General features: G+C 40.8%; 2 protein-coding genes across 2 annotated transcripts in view; one reads left to right on the forward strand and one right to left on the reverse strand.

The window, feature by feature from the left end:
* Positions 1–23,725, reverse strand: part of UBE2E3 (ubiquitin conjugating enzyme E2 E3) — a 1,128,997-nt gene that overhangs the window by 969,618 nt on the left and 135,654 nt on the right. The gene's annotated exons all lie outside the window — the stretch shown is intronic.
* CWC22 (CWC22 spliceosome associated protein homolog) overlaps positions 22,036–23,725 on the forward strand; it is a 63,301-nt gene continuing 61,611 nt past the window's right edge. The window contains 1 exon segment of the mRNA XM_050750540.1: positions 22,036–22,323. The gene's annotated coding sequence lies outside the window, so the exon portion shown is untranslated.

The raw sequence follows: 23,725 nt of genomic DNA on the forward strand, positions 1-23,725 counted from the left end.
CAAGTGTTATCTCTGTAGAAATTATGATGCTATTGGCTGGTTTGGGGTTGGGCTGGGGACCCGGCCCCTGAGGGAAAATAAAGCAAGCCCTGGATCATGGCAGCAAAATGAATGAAAGAACAGGGATGGCCTGCTAGGTAACCTCTTTGGAAGGGCATGACTACTGAACTCTAGGAGAAACGGTGCTTCTTTGTTTCAGGATTTCCTTTTTTGAATTATAGTCTCATATATGCTTATCTATGCATATATCATTTCATAATAAGCTTGAGTAAAGTTTTTATAAAATGCTACAGCTGTGCTATAGGCAATTAAAGGTTAGGAGTCATGCCAATCTTTGAGGCATACCTAAAGTAGGAAGCAAACAGTAACCAGATGAAGTGTTTACAAGAATATAATAGGTGATGACTAGAGAAGTCAGAAACAGTCTTTTTGTGGAGAAAAGTGAGCAACAACCAGCTAAAAATAGTATGCTCATGTTTATTGAGCCAGACATTTTCGAACTCACATGTTCTAAACATTTTCACAGATTATCTCATATAATCTAGGGAATATTATTATTCCTGCTTTCTAGGTAGGAAAACAGGCAAAAAGATGCTAAATAACTCGATCAAGTTCAAACAGGGCAGTAAGTGGCAGAGCCAAGGTACATATTCTGGCCGCCTTACCTCAGAGTCAGTAACCTCAACCAATATAATATCCTGTGTACATGCCCTCCCACCCCCTGTGATGTGGGTGTGATATTACCCTCTCCCACTGGATTTTATGAACCACCTCGCGTGGCGGGGCGGGGGTGTGTGTACATCCCTTCCCTGTGATGTGGGGAGTGGTATCACCCTCTCCCCCTACCCGGATATTATGGACCACCACCCTCTGCGAGGTTGTCCGTAATATCCAGGGTGAGACAGGGTGATATCACTCACCACATCGCTGGGGGGTAGGGTGTTGTACACCGATCCCGCGAGGTGGTTTGTAATATCCAGGGGGGAAAGTGTGATATTACTCCCCATATCATGGGGAAGTAGGGTGTACACCCTCGACCACGATATGGTTTGTAATATCCAGGGGGGAGAGGGTAATATTACCCCCCATATTGTGAGGGGGGTGTACAATCCTTTGCAATACCTACCTTGGAATTAGGAGTAAACTTTTCCTAGAATATTTTGAATAATTTCATGGGGTGTACACCTACTGTGACATTAGGAGTAACATCTCCCTAAAATATCACAATTAATATCACAAGGTGTAAACCCACTATGACATTAGGTGTAATATCTCAGTAGGATATTACTAATATAACTGGGGGTGTACCCCGTGTGATATTAGAAGTAATAACATCTCCTTTGGATAATACAAATAATAACAATAATTACAATAATAATATTTAATATGATATTCATAATACACTAGGGGAATCTTATTCCTAAAGTCACACTGTGTATACACCATGCATGTACACCCTGTGGTATTATTCATAGTATCCTAAAAAAATGTTACTCCTAATGTCACAGTGGGTGTACACTGTGTGTACACTCTGTGATATTATTTGTAATATCCTAGGGGGTGTTATATGGGTGTACACTCTGTGATATTATCTGTAATAACTTAGGTGATGTTACATTTAAGGTCACAATGGGTATACACAATGTTTGTACATCCTGTGTTATTATTCATAATATCATAAGAGGATGTTACTCCTAATGTCACGGTGAATGTACACAGTGTATGGGTACTCCCAGTGATACTAAAAGTAATATTCTAGAGCGGTGTTACTCCTAATGTCACAGTGAGTGTACACCATGTTTATACACACCCTGTGATATTATTTGTAATATTCTGATGAGATGTTACATTTAATGTCACAGTGGGTATACACCCTGTGATATTATGTGTGATATCCTAGGCGGATGTTACCCCTAATGTCACAGTGGGTGTACACTATGTGTATACAGTCTGTGATATTTTTTGTAATATCCTAGGGGGATGTTACTCCTAATGTCGCATTTGGTGTACACCATGCGTGTTCACCCTGTGGTATTATTTGTAAAATCCTACGGGGGATGTTATGCCTAATTTCACAGTAAGTGTACACCATGTGTGTGCACCCTGCGATATTATTTGTATAATTATAGGGGGTGTTATTCTAATGTCACTGTGGGTGTACACCATATTTGTACACCCTGTGATAATATTCATAATATTTTAGGGAGATTTAACTACTAATATCACAGTGGTTGTACAACCTGTGTGTACAACCTGTGATATTATTCATAATATCCGGGATATATTACTTCTGATATCCCAGTGAGTGTACACCCTGTGATATTATTCATAATATCCTAGAGAGATATTACTCCTAATATCACAGTGTGTGTACACCCTGTGATATTATTCATAATATCATTGGGGAATAGTACTCCTAATGTCACAAGTGATGTATAACCTGTGATATTATTCATTATATTATAGGGTGATATTACTCCTAATGTCACAGGGGGAATACAACCTGTGATATCGATCATAATTTCCTAGGGAGATGCTACTTTTAATTTCACAGGGAGTGTACACGCTGTGATATTATTCATAATATCCTAGTGGTTTGTTACTCCTAATGTCATGGGGGTGTACACTCTGTAATATTATTCATAATATTTTAGAGGAATGTTACTCCTAATGCCACAGGGTATGTACACCCTGTGATACTATTCGTAATATCCTAGGGGGATGTTACTTCCAATGTCACAGGGAGTGTACATTCTGTGATATTATTCTTTATATCCTAGGTGGATGTTACTCCTAATGTCACAGAAGGTGTACACCCTGTGATATTACTGGTAATATCCTAGGAGGATGTTGTTCCTAATGTCACAATGGGTGTACATCCTGTGATATTATTCATAATATCCTAGGGAAATGTTACTTCTAATTTAAAGGGGGTTACATGATATGTGTGCAAACTGTGATATTATTCATAATATTTTAGAAGAAATTTACACCTAATGTACACAGGGTGATGTGATATTATTCATAATATCTTAGGAGGATGTTACTTCTAATGTTACTGTGAGTTTTCACCCTGTGATATAATTTGTAATATCCCGGGGAGATAATACTGCTAATATCACAGTGGGTGTACACCCAAATATATTATTCATAATATCCTGGGAGATATTACTGCTAATACCACAGTGGGTGTACACCCGGAATATTGTTCACAATATCCTAGGGAAATATCACTCCTTATATCACATGGTGTACCCCTGGGACATTATTCATAATATCCTGAGGAGATATTACTCCTAATATCATAGTGGCTGTACACCATGTGTGTACACCCTGAGACATTTTTCATAGTATCCTGAGAAGATACTACTCCTAATATCACCATGGCTGTACACCATGTGGGCACACCCTGGAATATTATTTGTAATATCCTGGAGGGCTATTAGTCTCCTAATATCACAGTAAGTGTACACCATGTGTGTACACCATAGGATATCATTCATACTATCCAGGGGAGATATTACCCTCATAATATTACATTGGGTGTACACCATGTGTGTACATTCTGGATATTATTCATAATACCCTGGGGAGATATTACTTTCCTAATACCACAGTGGGTGTACAATGTTTGTGCACAATGTGGGATATTATTTATAATATCCTGCAGAGATATTACCCTCCTAGTATCACAGAGGGTGTACACCATGTGTGTAACCCTGGGATATTATTTGTAATATTTTAAGGAGATATTCATCTCTCCTAATATCACAGTGCTTTTACACCTTGTTTGTACATCCTGGGATATTATTCATAATATCCTGGGAAAATATGACTCTCCTAATATCAAACTGAGCATACACTATGTATGTACAACCTGGAATATTATTCAAAATATTCTGGGAAAATATTACTCTCCTAATATCACAGTGGGTTTACACCATGTGTGTACATCCTGAGAAATATTCGTAATATTCTGGGGAGATATTACCCTCCTAATATCACATTACACCCAATATCGCAGAGGGTGTACATTCTTTCTTTGATATTATTCCTAATATACATGGGAGAAGAAAATGATATTGCTCCTAATATCGCAGGGGTTGTACACCCCACTTGTAATATTGTTTCTAATATGTAGGGGGAGAGAGAATTGTATTATTCAAGATATCTCAGGGGGTGTACCTTCCCCAATGATATTGTAATTAATATCCAATGAGGAGAGAATGACATTACTCTCAATATTGCAGGTGGTGTACACCCCTTCTGTGTCATTGTTCCTAATATCTAGGAGGGGAGTGGATGATGTTACTCCCTATATCACGGGAGATATACACCCCCCTTGTGATATTGTTCCAAATATCCAGAGGGTGAGAGGATAATATTACTCCCAATATCGCAGGGGGTGTACACCTCCCTTATGATATTGTTTCTAATATCCACAAAGGGAGAGGATGATATTACTCCCAATATTGCAGTTGGTGTACACCTTTTCTGTGATATTGTTCCTAATGTCTTCAAGAGGAGAGGATAATAGTACTTCCGGTATCCTAGTGCATGTACACCTTCCTTGTAATATTGTTCCTAATACCCAGGGGAAGAGATGATGATATTACTGTCAATATCGCAGAAGATGTACACTCCCCCGTGATATTGTTCCTAATATTTAGAGGGAGAGGGAATAATATTACTCCCAAGATCACAGGAAGTGTACAACCCCTGTGACATTGTATCTAATATCCAGGTGGGGAGAGGATGATATTACTCAAAATATCACAGTGTGTGTATACCCTGTGACATTATTCATAATATCTTAGGGGAATGTTACTTTTAATGTCACAGGTGACGTATAACCTGTGATGTTATTCTTTATATTCTAAGGTGATGTTACACCGTTACACCTAATGTCACAGGCTGTGTACACCCTGTGATATTAATTGTAATTTTCTAGGGGGATGTACACCCTATCCTAGGGGGATGTTAGTCCTAATGTCACAGTTGGTGTACACCCTCTGATATTATTTGTAATATATTAGAGGAATGTTACTCCTAATTTCAAAGAGGGTGAACACCTTGTAATATTATTTGATATTCTACGTGGATGTTACTCCTAATGTCACAGAGAGTGTATACCCTGTGATATTACTGGTAATATCCTAGGGGGATGTTACTCCTAACATCACAATGGGGTTACACCCTGTGATATTATTCATAATATCCTAGGGTGATGTTACAACTAATGTCACAGGGGTTGTACTTCCTGTGATATCATTTGTGATATCTTTGGGTGATATCACTTATAATGTCACAGGGGGCGTACACCTTGTGATTTTCAAAAGTTTGTTACTTGTAATGTCAAAGGGGGTGTACATTCTGTGATATTATTTGTAATATTCTAAGGAGATATTGCTTCAAATATCACAGTGTGTGTACACCAATATTATTCATAATATTTTAGGAAGATGTAACTTCTAATATCACAGTGGCTGTATACCATTTGTGTACACCCATTTGAAGTACACTCATGGGTGTGTGATGTTCCCCTTCCTGTGTCCAAGTTTTCTCATTGTTCATTTCCCACCCACGAGTGAGGACATGTGGTGTTCGGTTTTCTGTTCTTGTGATAATTTGCTGAGAATAATAGTTTCCAGCTTCATCCATGTCCCTACAAAGGACATGAACTCATCCTTTTTTATGGCTGCATGGTATTCCATGGTGTATATGTGCCACATTTTCTTAATCCAATCTGTCATTGATGGACATTTGGGTTGGTTCCAAGTCTTTGGTACTGTGAATAGTGCGGCAATAAACATATGTGTGCATGTGTCTTTATAGCAGCATGATTTATAGTCCTTTGGGTATATACCCAGTAATGGGATGGCTGGGTCAAATGGTATTTGGCTGATATAATTCTTTTTTTTTTTTTTTTTTTTTTGAGATGGAGTCTTGCTCTGTCACCCAGGCTGGAGTGCAGTGGCGAGATCTCCATTCACTGCAAGCTCCGCCTCCTGGGTTCCCGCCATTCTCCTGCCTCAGCCTCCCGTGTAGCTGGGACTACAGGCGCCCGCCACCGCGCCCAGCTAATTTTTGTATCTTTTTTTTGGTAGAGACAGGGTTTCACCGTGTTAGCCAGGATGGTCTCGATCTCCTGACCTCGTGATCCGCCCGTCTCGGCCTCCCAAAGTGCTGGGATTACTGGCGTGAGCCACCGCTCCCGGCCTGGCTGATATAATTCTTAATATTGCACCACCTTGTACTGCCTTGTACACCACCCTGTGATATTGTTCCTAATATTTAAGGGAAAGAGGATGATATTACTCCCAATATTGCAGGGGGTGTTCACCCACCCAGTGGTATTGTTTCTAACATCAAGAGAGGGAGAGGATGATATTACTCCCAATATCGCAGGGGTTTACACCCCCCATGTTAGGCTTTTCCTAATATTCAGGGAGAAAGAGGACGATATTACTCTCAATATTGCAGGGAGTGTGCACACCTTCGTTATATTGTTCCTAATATCCAGGAAAGCAGAGAATGATATTACTCCCAATATTGCAGAGGATGTACACCCCCGCTGTGATATCATTCCCAATATTCAGGGGTGAGAGGATGATATTACTCCCCATATCACAGGGGGTGTACACCCTGCCTGTGATATAGTCCCTAATGTCCAGGGTGGAAGAGGATGATATTACTCCAAATATCACAGAGGGTATACACCCCCTCACATTGTTTTTTAATATTTAGAAAGAGGATGATATGACTCCCAATATTTCAAGGGGTGTATATCCCTTCCATGATATTGTTCTTAACTTCCAGTAGGGGATAGAGTGACATTACTCCCAGCATCACAGGGGGTATACACCATTCTCTAATATTTTTCTTAATATTCAAAGGTGGAGATAGTGATATTACTCCCAATATGGCAGAGGGTGCAAAACCCCCTGCGATTTTTTTTAATATTCAGGGTCGGAGAGGATGATATTACTCTCAATATTGTGGGGGGTGTACAACCACTGTGATATTGTTTCTGATATTCAGGTGAGGAGAGAATATTACTCCAAATATCACAGGGGGTTTACACCCCTCCTGTAATATTGTTCCTAATATCCAGGTTGAGAGAAGATATTACTCCCAATATGTCACTGGGTAGACATCCCCATTGTGATATTCTTCCTAATATCCCAGGAAAGAGAAGATAATATTACTCCTAAGAAGATGTACACTCCTGTACACCCCACCTGTGATAATTTTTCTATTACCAAAGGGGGAAGAGGATGATGTTACTCCTAATATTGCAGGGAGTGTACACTGCCCTTGCGATATTGTTTCTACTATTCAGGTTGGGAGAGGATGATATTACTCCAAATATGTTAGAGGTGTACATGCCCTTCATGATATTGTTTCTAATATCCAGAGTAGAGAGGATGATATTACTCCCCATAGTGAAGATGGTGTATGCCCACTTGATAACATTGTTTTTAATATATAGGCGTGGAAAGGATGATATTACTTCCAATGTCGCAGGAGGTCTACAGCTCCCCTGTGATACTGGTCCTAATATACATCTGGGGAGAGGATAATATTGATCCCAATATCGCAAGGGGTGTACACCTTCCCTTTGATATTTTTCCTAATATCCAAGAGCAGGAGAGAGTAATATTACTTCCAATATCACAAGGATGTACAACTCCCCTGTGATATTGTTCCTAATATCCAGGTGGGGTAAAGGATAATATTAGTCCATAATTCACAGGGGGTGTACACTTTCCCTGTGATACTGTTTTTAATATCCTGGTAGGTAGAGAATGATATTACCCCAAATATCTCAGGGGGTATACACCACCACCTGTGATATTTTTCCTAATGTACAGCAGAAAGAGGAAGATATTACTCCCAATATCACAGGCTGTTTAAACACCACCTGTAATGTTGTTTCTTATATCCAGGGGGGGAGAAGATGATATTACTGCCAATATCACAGAGGAGGTACCATCCACCCTGTGATACTGTTTCAATAGCATGCAGGCAGGGAGAGAAAGACATTACTCCCAATATTCGAGAGGGTGTACACATTCCCTGTGATATTGTTCCTAACATCCAAAAGAAAGATATTAAGAGTAATATCACAGAAGGTGTATACTCCCCTCTGTGATATTGTTTCTAATATTTAGGGGAGGAGAAGATGGTATAACTCCCAATGTCACAAAGGGTGTACCCCCTCCCCCTTGTGATATTGTTCTTAATATCAAGGCGGGAGAGGAGAGAAAGACATTACTCCCTTACTCCCAATATTCCAGGAGGTAATGTCTACACCTTCCCTGTGATATTGTTCCTAATATCCAAAAGGGAGTGGATGATATTACTCCCTATATTGCTGGGGTGTACACCTCCCCTGTGACATTGACTCTAATTTCCAGGGAAGGAGAAGATAATATTACTCCCAATATCCGAGGGGGTGTACGCCCCCCCTTTAATATTGTTTTTAACATCCAGGAGAAGAGAGGATATTACTCCAGATATCTCAGGGGGTGTACACACTCCCTGTATATTGTTCCTAATATCCAGGAGGGAGAGGATGATATTACTTCCAATATTGCAGGGAGTGTACACCCCCTCTGTGATATTGTTCCTAATATTCAGGAAAGGAGAGTATGATATTACTTGCAATATCACAGAGGGTATAAATCCCCCTATGATATTGCTCTTAATATTCAGTGGGGAAGAGGATATCACTCCCAATATCGCAGGGATGTACACCTTTGCTGTTACATTATTTCTAATATGCAGTGGTGGAGTAGGTGATATTACTTTTCATATCACGGAAAGTGTACACCCCACTGTTATCTGGTTCATAATATGCAGAAGGAGTGGAGGTGACATTACTCCCCATACCGCTCATATTGCAGAGTGTGTACACCTTTCTGTGATCTGATTTGTAATATCCAAGGGAGGGGAGGATGATATTACACCCAATATCGCATGGGGTGCACACCCCTTTTGTGATATTGTTCGTAATATCCTGGAAGGGAGAGGATGATATTATTCCCAATACTGCAGGAAGTGTACACCCGCCCTGTGATATTGTTCCTAATATCAGGTGGGGGTGGGGAGTATTATATTATTCCCAATATCGCAGGGGGTGTCCAACCTCCTGATATATTACTTCTAATACCCACGTGGGTAGAGGATATTACATTCAATATCACAGTGGGTGTATGCCTCCCATGTGATACTGTTTCTAATATCCAGGGGAAAAGAGGATGATATTACTCCCAATATCTCAGGTGCTGTACACTACCTATGTGATATTTTACCTAACATCCATGGGAAAGAGGATGATATTACTCTCAATATTGCAGGAAGTGTACAGTGATATTATTCATAATATTTAGGGGGTGAGAGAACAATATAATTCCCATTATCACAGGGGGTATTCACCTTTCATGTGACATTGTTCCTAACAACCAGTGGGGTGGATAATATTACTTCCAAAATCTCAGGGGGTGGACACATTCCCTGTGATATTGTTTCTAACATCCAGAGAGAAGAGGATGATACTACTCTCAATATCACAGGGGGTCTACACCCCTTCTGTGATATTGTTTTCCATATCGAGGGGGGAGATTAGGATACTACACCCCAAATCGCAGGGGGTGAACACCTCCCCTGGGATATTGTTCCTAATATCAAAGAGGGGAGACGATATTATTCCCAATATCGCAGTAAGTGTCCACCCTTTTTATGATATTGTTCCTAATATCCAGGGAGAGAGAGGATGACATCACTCCCAATATCACGGTGGGTGTACACCTCCCCTATAATACTGTTTTCAATATCTACGTGGGGAGAAGATAATATTACCTTTAATATTGCATGGGGTATACACCCCCCTTATAATATTTCCCTAATATCCAATGGGGGAGAGGATGACATCACCCCCAATACCGCAGCGGGTGTACACTCATTCTGTGATATTGTTTCAAAAATCCAACAAGGGAGAAGCTGATATTACTCCCAATATAGCAAGGAGTGTACAACATCCCTGGGATATTATTCCTAATATCCAGGGTGGGAGAGGATGATATTACTCCTAATATCGCGGGGGGTGTTCACCCCCACTGTGATATTGTTCCTAATTTCATGGGGGGAGAGAGGATGATATTACTTCCAATACCACAACAGGTGTACACCCCCTACGTAATATTGTTCCAAATATTAAGGAGGCAAAAGGATGATATTACTCCCAATATCGCAGGAAATGTACACCTCTCAAGTGATATTGTTTCTAATATCCAGTACGGGAGAGGATGATATTGCTCACAGTATCACAGGGGTGTACACCCCCCGTGTGATATTGTTCCTAATCTCCAGGCGGAAAGAGCATGTTACTCCCAAAATTGCAGGGATTGTACAAACCCTGTGCAACATTGTTCCTAATATCCAATGGGGGAGAGGATGTTATTACTCCCAATATCAGAGAGGATGTACACACCCACTGTGATATTGTTTTTATTATACAGGGAGGGAGAGGATGATATTACTTTCAATATCGCAGAAGGTGTATATCCCCTTGTGATAATGTTTGTAATATCCATGAAGGGAGATAATATTACTCCCCAAAGAGTAAATACCCTGTGTGTCCACCCCCCTGTGATATGATTTGTAATATCTGGTGGGGAAGAGGGTGATATTACTCATCATATTGCGGGGGGGTGTACACTCCCCATTATATGGTTCATAATATCCTGGGTGGGAGAGGGTGATATTACTCCATATATCACGGGGGGGTGTACACCCCCCTGTGATATGGTTCGGAATATACAGCGGGGGAGAGGGTGATATTACTCCCCATATCATGGGGTGTGTAGACCCTCCTGTGATATGGTTTGTAATATCCAGTGAGGGGAAAGGTGATATTCCTCCCCATATCGCGGGGGGGGGGTACACTCCCCTGTGATATGGTTTATAATATCAAGGGGGGGAGAGGGTGATATTACTCCCCATATCTCAGGGGGCGTACACCCCACTGTGATATGGTTCATAGTATCCAGGGGGTGAGAGGGTGGCCTCAAGGGATCCACTTGCCTTGGCCTCCCACAGTGCTGGGATTACAGGCATGAGTCATTATGCCCACCTGCATTATTTTTTATTGTTGCATTGTTATTTTGTTTTAAGAATATTTTTTATCTGCAGTTGGTTGAATCCACAGATACAGAACCAGTAACTATAGAAGGGTGACTATATTCACGCCCTTGGGTCATTCCCTACCCCTGAACATTGCCTGACACTGTTGACTTGATTCTAACAAATGTAATATGGTAAAAATAATGGGATGTCACTTTCAAGATTAGGCTATGCCCTTTCTCACTTGTTCACCCTGATGGAAGTCAGCTGCTACGTTGTGAGCAGCTGGCATGGAGCCAATGTCCGTGGGCAACAGCTGGCAAGAACCTGAGCCCTGCCAACAACCACATGAGTGAACTTGAAAGCTATCTTAGTTTGGGCTGATAAAAAAAAGTTCATAAACTGGGTGGTTTATAAGCAATAACATGTGCTTTGCACAGTTCTGGAAGCTGGGGAGTATAAAATCAAGGCACTAGCTGATTTGGTGGCTTGTGAGTGTCTGTTCCTCATAGAGGGCACCTTCTTGCTGCATCCTCACATGGTGGAAGAGGCAAACAAGCTGCCCTGGGCTTCTTTTATAGGGGCACTAATTCCATTCTCAAGGGCTTGGCCCTCAAGACCTAATCACCTCTCAAAAGACCCCACCTCCTAATACCATCGCCTTTGAGGTTAAGACACCATCATGTGAATTTTGTGATGACACAAACATACAGACCACAGCAGATGCAATCCCCTCCCAGTTGAACATTGAGGTGACTAAAGCCCTGGCCCACACCTTAACTGCAGACTTGTGAGAGACCAAGGGCAGGCCAGAGGACCCAGCTAAGCTATACCTGGATTCCTGCCCTACAGGAACTGTGAGATAATAAATGTTGTTTTAATGTGTTGTGCAGCAACCAATAACTAATACAGTTGACAAATTTAAACTTAGATAACCTGGCTTTGAACACCATGTTATAGCCACCATGTTCTACTAGGAATTGGTATTCTTGGCTTCCCTCATAGAGACCAACATTTACAGCCAGGCCTCGTGTGTTGCCTTTGCTTCCCAGGGGCCCAGATGGTCTAGCACGGGAGTCTAGAACACAGCATACACCACAATCAGCTCTAAGGTACTAAACAAAGATTCCTGTCTTCTTGCTTGCACCACAAGATCATACTGATCATTCCTGTTGGATTGTGACTCAGAAATTCAATTCTTCTTACCATTTCATTTGTTTTCGTTCTCCACTTTCTTTTTTCCATTGCTTTCATGCTCTATTTTGCTCTTATCGACCCTTAAATCTATTTTCGTCTTCATTTCTACATTCTCTCTCCTGTAAACTGTTTTCTCCTGCTTCTGCTTTCACTTACAGAAGAAGGCACTATTTACTTTCTGGAGATATTAACATTGGTCTGAGAAGGACTGTTTTTCTGGAAATAGCATCAGGAAGAAAAACACAGGTGGGGGGTGGCCTAGGGGAGGGGCAAGAGAACCCTCTTTAGTGGTTTTCTTGTTGTTGTTTTTGTTCCCACCCACCTCTCATATCAAAACATCCCCTATGGCAGTTAAAAGCTGTTGGCTACCCCAATTAAAGTGTTTTTGTAGAAACTGTCAGAAATAGTTCCAAGAGCACTTTTAAGTTATTACATGTGGGTTGCATAAGCACTGGAGACTCATTAAAACATTCAACATATGATATGAATTAAGTGACAAATCAGTGAGTCAAAGCTTTGGCTTTTCAGTGTGACTAATGTGATCCTCTGAAATCTAGGTGCCCTGCAAAAAAACATATCTTAAAAAAAAAAAAAAAATTAAAGAGTATGTTTTGTTCCCTCTAGGAATCCATACTCACAGCTTTAAAAAAAATATGGATATAACTATTTTGCATTTGGATTAATCGTGCTTTTAAATATATCTGTAACTAACAGAACCAGTCACATTACAAATTGAATCTGGGACACAAAAGTAATTGTTTATTTTGTTGAAACAAATCTTATCTTCCTTCAGAGCTCCATCCACTGGGTTGTGCAAAGTGGAGGAAAAGAAATCTGTTAAGCCATTTCCCTAAACCCAATGGACTGTAAGATTTAATAGCACCTTTCCATATTCCTTATGATAACCCAAGGGGCATATTGGGTGGGACATTCCTTCCTAGAGCTGCACAGACATTTAGCACCCCTACTTTCCCCCTTACCCCACTTCCTTCCCCTACAAAATGCCAGCAGCTGCCTCTCCTGGCATGGGGGCAACCTTAACATTTCCAAACACTCCCTTGAGGGTAACCTTATATATTTCCAAACACTCCCTTGAGGGTAAGTACTGCCCTCCCCGGTAAACAAAAACAACAAAAACCCTAACTGATGCTGAGGTCAGTACACTAGCGTGTCCAATCCATCCTTTCCCACCTCCTCTCCAAAGTAGCTTCTGAACTTTACAGGAAAAGGGATTAGTGAGAGTTCTTTGATGAATTCAATGTCCCTGGGTGCCCCAGTCTCCAAAGAAATGGTCATTATTCAGCTTATTGACCTTCCCAGTAACGACAACAGCTGGTGTCATTTATGAGCTGGTCTCCACATATAAAGTCAACTCTTGTTCACATATACTTAAATGAGAATTATTTTCAAATATAACACTTTAAATATAGTCTTACTGCAAAATTGATTTGTCCAATTATACCCTGGTAAAAATGAAGACATATTCTTATTTATCCTACACAAAAATTATATCCCTATGAAAAAGTAAAGAGACTTGTAAAAATAGTTTTCTCAATTCCTATATGTCAGTGAAAATCAAACCCCAAAGGAAGAGTCTACTAAATTGAGAATTTAAGATAGCTTCAGAAGTAAAAGAACCTGTTATGTATCTATTAAAAAATAGAACATAAAATTAATACAAAAATATTCTGAATAAACCACATTAAAATTTTCCTCATTAGTGTAAGTATGCTGTAATTAATTCTTGTTCCACTGGGCCTTGGATCAAGCAGTTGGATTTGATAAAGCATAACTGTTTCTGAACAGAAAGGGGTTCTGGAAATCCTGACTTTGTCCACTAGTACAGCCTGAAAGTTTTCTAAGCAATCTTATCTTGGAAGATTATACTCAAGACTATTCTTTGAAATACCCATTGTTCAGAGTACCTAGCACAGTCTTTTCTGCAGGGCTCTGAGATTATATTCTTTGGAGAAACAAAGTCTAACCTGTTGCCTAAACTAGGGTTTTTTTAGGCAAGCTTCAGAGGGAAACAGAAATTTACTTGAGAATGAGGCTGAATAGCTGTGATCAATTTATTATAATACCAATACTATCAGAATGAGAGGGAATAAAATGTTCCATTAGCTATTTCCTAAGTGTTTAATCAATGCTTCCTATAAACTGAGAACTTAATATGAACAGTGAGGGCAGTGATAACTCTCTGGAGTCTTTCCTTAAAATCTAAAATCTCTGAAATGTTTATATTAACTGAACTAAGGGAAGCTGAGTATCTCTTCCGATTTGACAGTTCTTCCCATGCAACTCTTATATTAGTGTTGAGCTAGTTTAAAAACATGGAGTATACCAAACAAATCGAATTACTTCTAGCATCTCCCTATGCTAATACCTATTGTGGCAGACATGGGAATGCACCCTTCCGATGTTCAGACTTGGGGCCTCCAGCTGTTAACTCCTTCAGATCTGCCTCAGTGCCCAGGTCATACTCTTCTTGGGGTCACCCCAGCCAAGGACCAAGCAAGAATGTGGTATAATGATGTGTTAGTCTGTTTTGTATCACTATGAAGGAATACCTGAAACTGGATAATTTATAAAGAAAAGAAATTTATTTGGTTCACAGTTCTGCAGGCTGTATACGCAGGGGACCAGCATCTTCTTGACTTCTTGTGAGGCCTCAGGAAGCTTTTCCTCATGGCAGAAAGCAAAGGGAGAGTAGGTGGTTTACATGGCAAGAGACAGAGCAAAAGAGAGCAGAAGGGACACTTTTTTTTTTTTTTTTTTTTAACAGCCAGCTGTCACATGAACTAATAGAGCAAGAACTCACTCATTTCTGTGCGGAGGGCACTAAGGCATTCATTTGGGATCTGCTGCCATAACCCAAACACCTCCCATCAGGCCCCCCTCCAACATTGGTGGGGGAAGTCGGGCCACATTTAAACCTGACATTTGGAGGGGACAAACATCCAAACTATATTAAATGGCCTAAAATTTCACCTAATGTAAGACTCTTCTAACAGGCAATCCTTGCTCTGGACCTCTCTGTTGGGCTTTCAAAGCCCTGTCAGATTTTCATCATGATCTGCTAAGTTTTTCTGCTCAATTTTGCTTCCTGTCTTTTCCTTTCACAGGTATTACTCTTTAATACACCTTTTACACTCCTGTTTCTATCTCACTGTCTGCTTCTTACAGGATCCAATTGATACAGTGATTCCAGGAATGATTCAAAAAAACAAGTGGTAAGTTGAGACTTTGACACTGGACCCCTCATTGTCTGAATGACAAACAAGAGCCCACTGCAGGTGGCATATGGGGCATAATTAGTCCCTGGCACAATACAGTAGCCCAACTGCTAAAATACTTCACTGGTAGACAGTACTGGAACATAATACCAGATAAATAAGAATTTATTGACATTGGGGCATTCTCTTGGGATATACGATTAAACTCCCCAGAAAAGATCTGAGGAGGTAGAGCAAATTTGCTGCTAGGGTACCTCTAGACACCTGGAGAAAGTGATGGTCCATGCTGAGGAAAACTGAAATGCCTAAATTGTCATAGCAGACAATGGAGGAAGGCAGTAAGAGGCCTAGGAAAGCGGACATGCTGGAATGGATGTGAGATCAGAAAGCCTACCAGAAAAAATTATTTTCCACAGGAGGCCATGAGGACACATCATTCCCCAAGGTCATCAGGAATTTGCTAGTAAGTGGGGCACCAACATCACCAAGACATCCAGTTCTGGCTCTTCTCTACAGGTCAGTGCTGACTGTAGGAGAGGCTGTCATAGAACTTGACTCCTTAGTAACAATGAGGATCATGGGGCCCAAGAGCAAGAGAGGTTGAAGTAAAAGTTAATCCTCAGTGGTGGGGGTGGGGTGGGTCACAATTATCATTGTGACCAACAATGTCAGAGCAGCAGCTAAGAGAGAATTGTGAAGATGGTTAATACAACACAGTGTCACTAGGAGCAAAATACATGGGCTTCCAATGAGGATGCTGCTTGATACATGCAATTAAAGGAAAGAATGGATGAACAGGAGGCTGAGGGTGATCACACCAATAAAAAGTCACATTATCTTGCCCACTTCCTGGATCTGTGCCAGTTGTCAAGCTATCGAGACTTGTCTGGGTCTCAGGAAGAAATATCTTGTGATACCATGTCAAGTATGACATGTAATGATTCCCCTAGTCCTTCCCCAAAGAGATCCATTTCCACTTACTTGAATGACTGTACACTGGGAAAGGGAGTACCCATACTTCCTGGGAACTATTGCACACAGGATCAGAATTAACACTGATACCTAAAGATCTGAAGCAATATCATGACTCTCCTTTTGGAATGGAATCATACGGAGACCATGAGTCATGTCCATGAGTCTATTCAGAGTCTGCTCACAATGAGTCCACTGGGTTCACAAACCAATCCCGTGGACATTTACCCCACCTTAAAGTGTATAATTGAGATTGACATATTTCACAGTTGGAACAACTTCCATGTATTGTTCTTGGCCTATGGAGTAAGAACTATCATAGTGAGGAAGGCTAAAAAGAAGCCTTTAGAACTGCCTCTCTTGTCCAAGAGACATCTAAAGCAATATAATGTGCCTAGAAAATGGTGCAGATTAATGATACTCATAAAAATAAAAAAGATGCAGGGTTGATAGTTTCCATCATATCTCCATTTAATTCAACAGTCTGGCCTTTGTGAAAACTAGATGAACTATAACAGAAGAATGATTGTAGACTACCAAAAGTCTAACAAAGTAGCAGCCACAGTTGCAATTGACATGCCAAGCACAGTATCATTGATAAAGCAGGATAATATGCCTCCAGGTATATGGTATGCAGCTATTGGTTTGGAAAATTCATTCTTTTCTATCCTGATCAAGCAAGACAATTTAAAATAGCTCATGTCCTATGAAATAAATAGTTCATATCCATAAGAAATAAAATATCAATATACATTGAAACTTTTCCCCTGGACTATATTAACTATCCTACTCACACTTGCAGTCCAGAGATAGGAATCGTTTGGAAATCCTGTAGAATATTACATTGATTCATTATATCAATGACATCATGCTGATAAAACAGGTTTAGCAAGAGGTTATCAGCATGTTTAAGGTTTGTGCTCCAGAGAGTGAGAAATGAAACCTTGGAAGAATCACGGAGGGACCTGGTTCTTTATTAAAGACATTAAGGGCCCATTGTTCGGAGGAGTGCTACAATATCCCTTCTAAAATAAAAGACAAACTGCAGCATCTTACATCCCACATGAAGAAGGAAAAAGCACAATGCCTAGGAGGCTGCTTTGGGTTCTGTAAGGCACATACTCTACACCTAGAAATATTTTTCTCATCCATAAACCAGGTGACATAAAAAGCTGCCAATTTTGCAACCTGGCAAAGGAAAGAGTTCTATAGCAGGACTGAGCTGTAGTGAAAATAGCTTTGACACTGGACTATACGATCTGGCAGAACCTATGATGTCAGAGGTGTCAGTGGTGGAAAAAGATGCAATATGGAGTTTATAGAAATCTCAGTGGGAAAATTACAGTTCGGGTGTCTGGGGATCTAGATGAAGGCTGCAAGTCTTTCGAAAAATGGCCCTTATAATGCTACTGGTAAAGAGGAAATGCTTAATGTGGGACACTAAGTGACACAAAACAAAATGTACCTTGACTCCAGTCTGGGCAACAGAGCAAGACTCCATCTCAAAAAAAAAAAAATGTGACTTGTTGGACACACCATGTTATAAGTTCTGGGAAGCTCAACTGTAATCCATCATAAGATAAAAGAATTACATTTGGGATGAAGCCCAAAGAAGACCACAATCAATTTTTAGGAGCAGATAGCATACACTCTGACATCACCGTTAGAGTTGCATCAATACTTCTCCCTCAGCTCATACTGGTGACCATATGGAGCAGAGCTGTGGTCTTGATCAATAAGCTGAAGAAAGAAAAAAAATGGCTGAGCTTACTTTATGAATGTGTTGCCCACGTATGTGGATGAAAGCTGAAATTGGGCAGCAGCTTATATTACAATCTCATTAAAGAATAGCCTTGAAGACAGCGGAGAGAAACAGTCTTCCTAGTGGGCAAAGCTTTGGATGGTGCACCTTGTCATCTACTTTCTTTAGAAGGAGAAGTAGCCTGGGGTTAGAATATAAATATACTTACAGGAAATGACAAACATCCTGGCTGGCTGGTCAGAGGCCTGAAAAGAATGAGTTTAGAAGATCGCAAATAATGAGTCCTGAGGATCTTAGAGGAACATGGATATACATATTGGTGTGGGCAAAAGTGTGAAGATATTTTTATCACATATCAATGTCCACAAGAAAGTATAATCTAAGGAGTAAGCACTAAAAACAAGTAGAAAAATTACTCAATTAGTTGACGTCAGCCTGTCTTTATTAGTGGCCACCTTGGTGCTGGTACAATCGGCACATGAACAAAATGGCCAGGGTGGCAAAAATGGAATATATGCACAGGTCCATCAGCATATATCCCCACTTACCACAGCTGATCTACCTACTTACTGCCTTATCTGAAAGCTTAACCTGTGAAACTGATCCTTGATTTGACACTGAATCTTTAGGAGATCGAGAAAACACTTGGTGGTAAGTAGACTGCATTGAGATCTTTCCATTCTAGCAGTTCAATTTTATGGGAATATTTATTTTGGGAATGCATTCGCATTTTATACTCACCAAGACTCATCCAGCACCAGTATCTGTGGACTTCCACCATGCTTGATCCACAGGTATGGAATATAATACAACATAGCATCCAAGTAGGACTTACTTCATAGCAAAGGTGGTGCAAGTCTGTGACCATAGGTTCCACTGGATGTATCACATGCTGCATGCCCAGAAGCTGGTGGCCTAACAGAGCACTGGAATGGCCTGCTGAAGGTTCAGTTGAAGTACCAGCTAGAAGACAATATTCTGCAAGAATGAGGTACTGTCTCTCAGGATGCAGAGTCCCTAGTAAGAACAATACTTGGGTCCAGGAAACAAGGGATGAAAACAGGAATATAATCCAACTTACCATTTTTCCCAATGACCTGCTGTGGGACATAGTATTTCTCATTCCTACAACTCTGAGCTCTGTGGAATTGGTAGTCCTAATCCCCAAACGTGGTATATTCTTGCTAGGGACACAGTGTCCCACTGAATTGAACTAAGCTCAGCAAGTGCCTGGGAACATGAGATTTCTAGAGTTCAGGGGCTAGTAGGCAAGAAAGGAATCAATGCTTTGTCAGAGGTAGCTAAATCCAAACAGCAGGAGGAGATAGGCTTGCTGTTACACAATGGGAGCAGGTAAGAATATATGTGGTACTTACGTGATCCACTTGAGCATCTCTTGGTAATCCCTTACCTTATAGTAATCATCAGTGAAAAAATGCAGCAGCACCTGCCTGAAAAGAAGATCACTACCAGGCGCTCAGACTTCCCAGGAATTAAGATGTTTACACCACCAGTATGACCACTGAGAGCAGTAGAGTAGTAGCTGACAGCAAGGGAAATTTAGAATGAATAGTGGAGAAGAGAGGCAATGGATTCAGTGTGGCCTCAGGACCCAAAGATGGGGAGTGTAGTTTGTCTCACTAACTTCCCACTTCTAAGATTTTTTTTTTTTTTTAAGGAAGGAATGTGCGCTAGAACCCTGGAAAAGATGTTCCTGAAATGTGTATGGAGACTGGGTCCACATGGTGTAACAGGTGGACGGTGACAGGCATAGAGATATGCTGCTCAGATACCTCTTCAGGAAAGGACTTGTTTGTAGCCTAGCTGCAAGCAGTGTGGTTAGGTGGCAGCCTTCAACTGTTGACATCTTCATGTCCACCTCGGATTTTTAGTTGAGGCCACGCTCTTCTTGGGGTGGCTCTAGCCAGTGACTGAACAAAACTGTGGTACAAGGGTCTAGCCGTTTCAACCCATTGTAGGCCTCTTCATCTTTGTTCTGGAGCTACCCCTGCCCCATACTATTTCCTCCCTATTCCTTTCACCTTGTTTATTCATAACTCTTTCTCAGTGTCTGCTTCCTGAAGGACCCAACTGACAAGTCCATTCTTTTCCAGCCCCATCTAGTTCTCCTCTGCTCAACCCTAACTTTCCTATTTCTGTCAATAATTGTAGAGGTCATATATTCATCAGGGCTCCCTAGAGGGACAGAACAGGATATATATAAACATATATATGTATATATATATCCTATTACATATATATCCTAATATAAATATATATCCATACACACACACACACACACACACACACACATAAAGGGGAGTTTATTAAGTATTAACTTACACAATCACAAGGTCCCACAATAGGCTGTCTGCAAGCCTGAGGAGCAAGGAGAGCCAGTCTGAGTCTCACAACTGAGTAATTTAGAGTCCAATGTTTGAGGGAAGGAAGCATCCAGCACGGGAGAAAGATATAGGCTGGGAGGCTAGGCCAGTTTCGCCTTTTCACGTTTTTCTGCCCGCTTTATATTCGCTGGTACCTGATTAGATTGTTCCCACCAGATTGAGGGTGGGTCTGTCTTCCCCAGTCCACTGACTCAACTGTTTGACAACAAACAGTTGTCAACAGTTTGGCAACACCCTCACAGACACACCCAGGATCAATACTTTGCATCCTTCAATCCAATCAAGTTGATATTCAGAATTAACCATCACAGATAGTATTGTGGGTTTTTAAATATATAAATACAAATGTTCATCTCCAGATCCATCTCCTGTGCCCTGTATTGGTACACCAAAGTGCACCATCGACAATGGCCAAATATCTTAAATATGAAATAAAATAGATAACACTATTGTATACTAGCAATTATCTTAAACGTATCTTGTGAATCAACTAATTCAATTCTTACAACTACTGCATGAATGGGTACTACTAGTATTTCCATTTAACAGATCAGGAAACGGCCACAGAATGTGAAGTTACTTGCCCCAATCATCCATAAATAATCAAAGGACTCAAGATTCAAACGTAAGTAGTCCAACTGCAGTGTTTTTATTCTTAATTCTCACACTTTGCCTCCAGAAAGGAGTGGAAGCACAGCACCCTAAAACTGTAATAGAGAAGTGTGTGGAGAAATCAGGCCTGGTTTATGAAAGATTTGATAACATAAAGATATTCTTGTTTTAGAAAGAGAGTTTCCAAAATAGTAAGTAGTTGAACTTTTACGTTTTGTTACTAGTGAAAAGTGAAGTTTAAAGAAACAATTTGTTTGATGCCCTAGTTCTGTATGCTGTACAAACTGCTACTTCCTACTCAGCCAGGCAATCTCCTTATTCTCAGGTCATACCAGTTGGTACCTTAACTTAAAAGACAGGCAACATAGTCTCTACAGAATTATTTTTTCCTCATTATTTCACTCTATTTATGATCTAATATTCTCCCATTCTCTTGGCTTGGATGTCTTGGAATTTATTAGGCACTTGACTCTTGGTCAAACTCTTATAAAAAAAAGTCTCAAGAAAATCTCTCACTTAAGATTTTCAAGGAAAGTGACAACTGACTACTAAAAAAAAAAAAAATTCCCAAAATGCAGTGAAATACTTTTAGATTAAAGTAAATTTGCCTAGACCCTAAACACTGCTAGGCTGCCAGTCAGCAGCGTGGATGTTAACTCGCTGGCGCGCATCTGTATGAACTACAATTCCCATCGTACACCGCGCCATTTCACCGCTAAACTACAATTATGCTTTCGTCATTTCCGTCAGCACAGGTGCTGGATTTCGGACTTTGTAGTTCATGCCAACTTCTTTTTAGTCGCCATTTTGATAAGAATACAGTGTGCCTGGATCGACTGCTTTGACTCTGGCATTATGATATGGTATCTGAAATAAATTAAAAGGATAACGCGTCAAGCCAATTGAGCGTCAAGTTTTTATGTATTTCAGTATCTGCCTTGTTCCTACTGTCGGTGCTCGGGAAGAGGAAGTGACGTACATCCGGTGTAATGGCGGCGCGGTGCAGCTTTAGGTAATTATCGAACTCCGCGGAGTCCCCGTAGGCACCGAAGCGGAGCGGGGGTGGCGGGTTGCCGGGTCGGGTGGGAAGTGAAAGACCCTGAGGAGTGGGTGCGGGCTCACTGATACGGCTGTGAGCGGCATTGGAGTGTGCGTGGGTCTTCCCGCCACGCTCGGGCCCGCGAGAGGGGTGTGAGAGTGGCTGGGTCCGAGGAGTCCAAGCGGGTGGGGAGCGAATGGGCTGCGGTGAACTGACTGACTGCCTGAGCGGACCGGCTGACCTTCCTTGTGAGGTTCCTGCAGCTGTCTGAAGTCCTGCACCAACGCTGGTGCTCTGTTGTTTCGTGTGCAGTGTGTTTTATACTTAGAGCCTCTGGAGTCCATTGGGCTTGCCAAAGCCCCTTTCCCAGTGCCTGGGGAGTGGGATTAATGAGCTCTAGTTGATTAAAAGTTAGTTGAAGTACTTGCACTCTTATGCCTCTTTCCGGCGTTATATCCCTTTGGCTATTTGTTTTACGTTTCATTAGCGGTTTCTTTTTCATTTATTTGCCCTGTAAATACTGATAGTTTCTAGAGTTTAGTTTTGAAGACGCTTCGCTTCTCTTGTGTCCTCTTCACCTGTCATTCTTGATCCTTACATAACTTGAACTGTCTCCAATGAGGTAATAACTGCTAAACTTGGGTGTCCAGACTCCACCTCTCTAAGGAGCTTTGGGTCCTGTAACACAGCATTATAGAACGGAAATATAATCGTTAATTTCACTGAGTTTAACTGCAAAAACTACCATACCTATTTCCACTTAATCCTAACAATTCTTTTGAGGTAATTGGAGAACGCAGGATTTGGAGAAAGGCTATTCTAGATGCAAGAATTAGGTAAGAGTTTCCTTTGCATTTTTGGATGTGCAGAGACTCGAAATAGCAGATAAACAAACAAATTGGGTCCTCAGCAGATCAGTTAACCTACCTCTTACCGTATTTAGACTTATCTTGTTGTAGGATTGCTTGTGAATTCAGGAGTTAACACAGATTATCCTACTATGCAAGGGCAGATTTAAAATTGACATTAAAAGTGTGGTTTTGACCAGGAGAGGAGAAGCCTTGTTACAGGCCTTATCAGTAGGTTGAGGAAAGCTACTTTTGTTGGTCTTGGGTGATGGACTAGTAGACCAAAGATTTCAGTTTTATTTAGCTATTATTAGGTCTGTCACTTGGAGCAAGTTAAAAGTCTCTATTATATATAGTCAGCTTCATCATCTGAAAACATGTAGGTAATAATACAATACCTGCCTCACTGTGTTGTCTTTTTTTGAGTATAAAGAAAATAATGCAGATGAGGCACTGAGCACAGTGCCTGATATACAGTGTTAGCTTTGTATTATTGTAAATTGCTACTATGATACAGTTGATGAGTT

Source organism: Macaca thibetana, chromosome 12, assembly GCF_024542745.1.
Source record: "Macaca thibetana thibetana isolate TM-01 chromosome 12, ASM2454274v1, whole genome shotgun sequence".
Lineage (NCBI taxonomy): Eukaryota > Metazoa > Chordata > Mammalia > Primates > Cercopithecidae > Macaca > Macaca thibetana.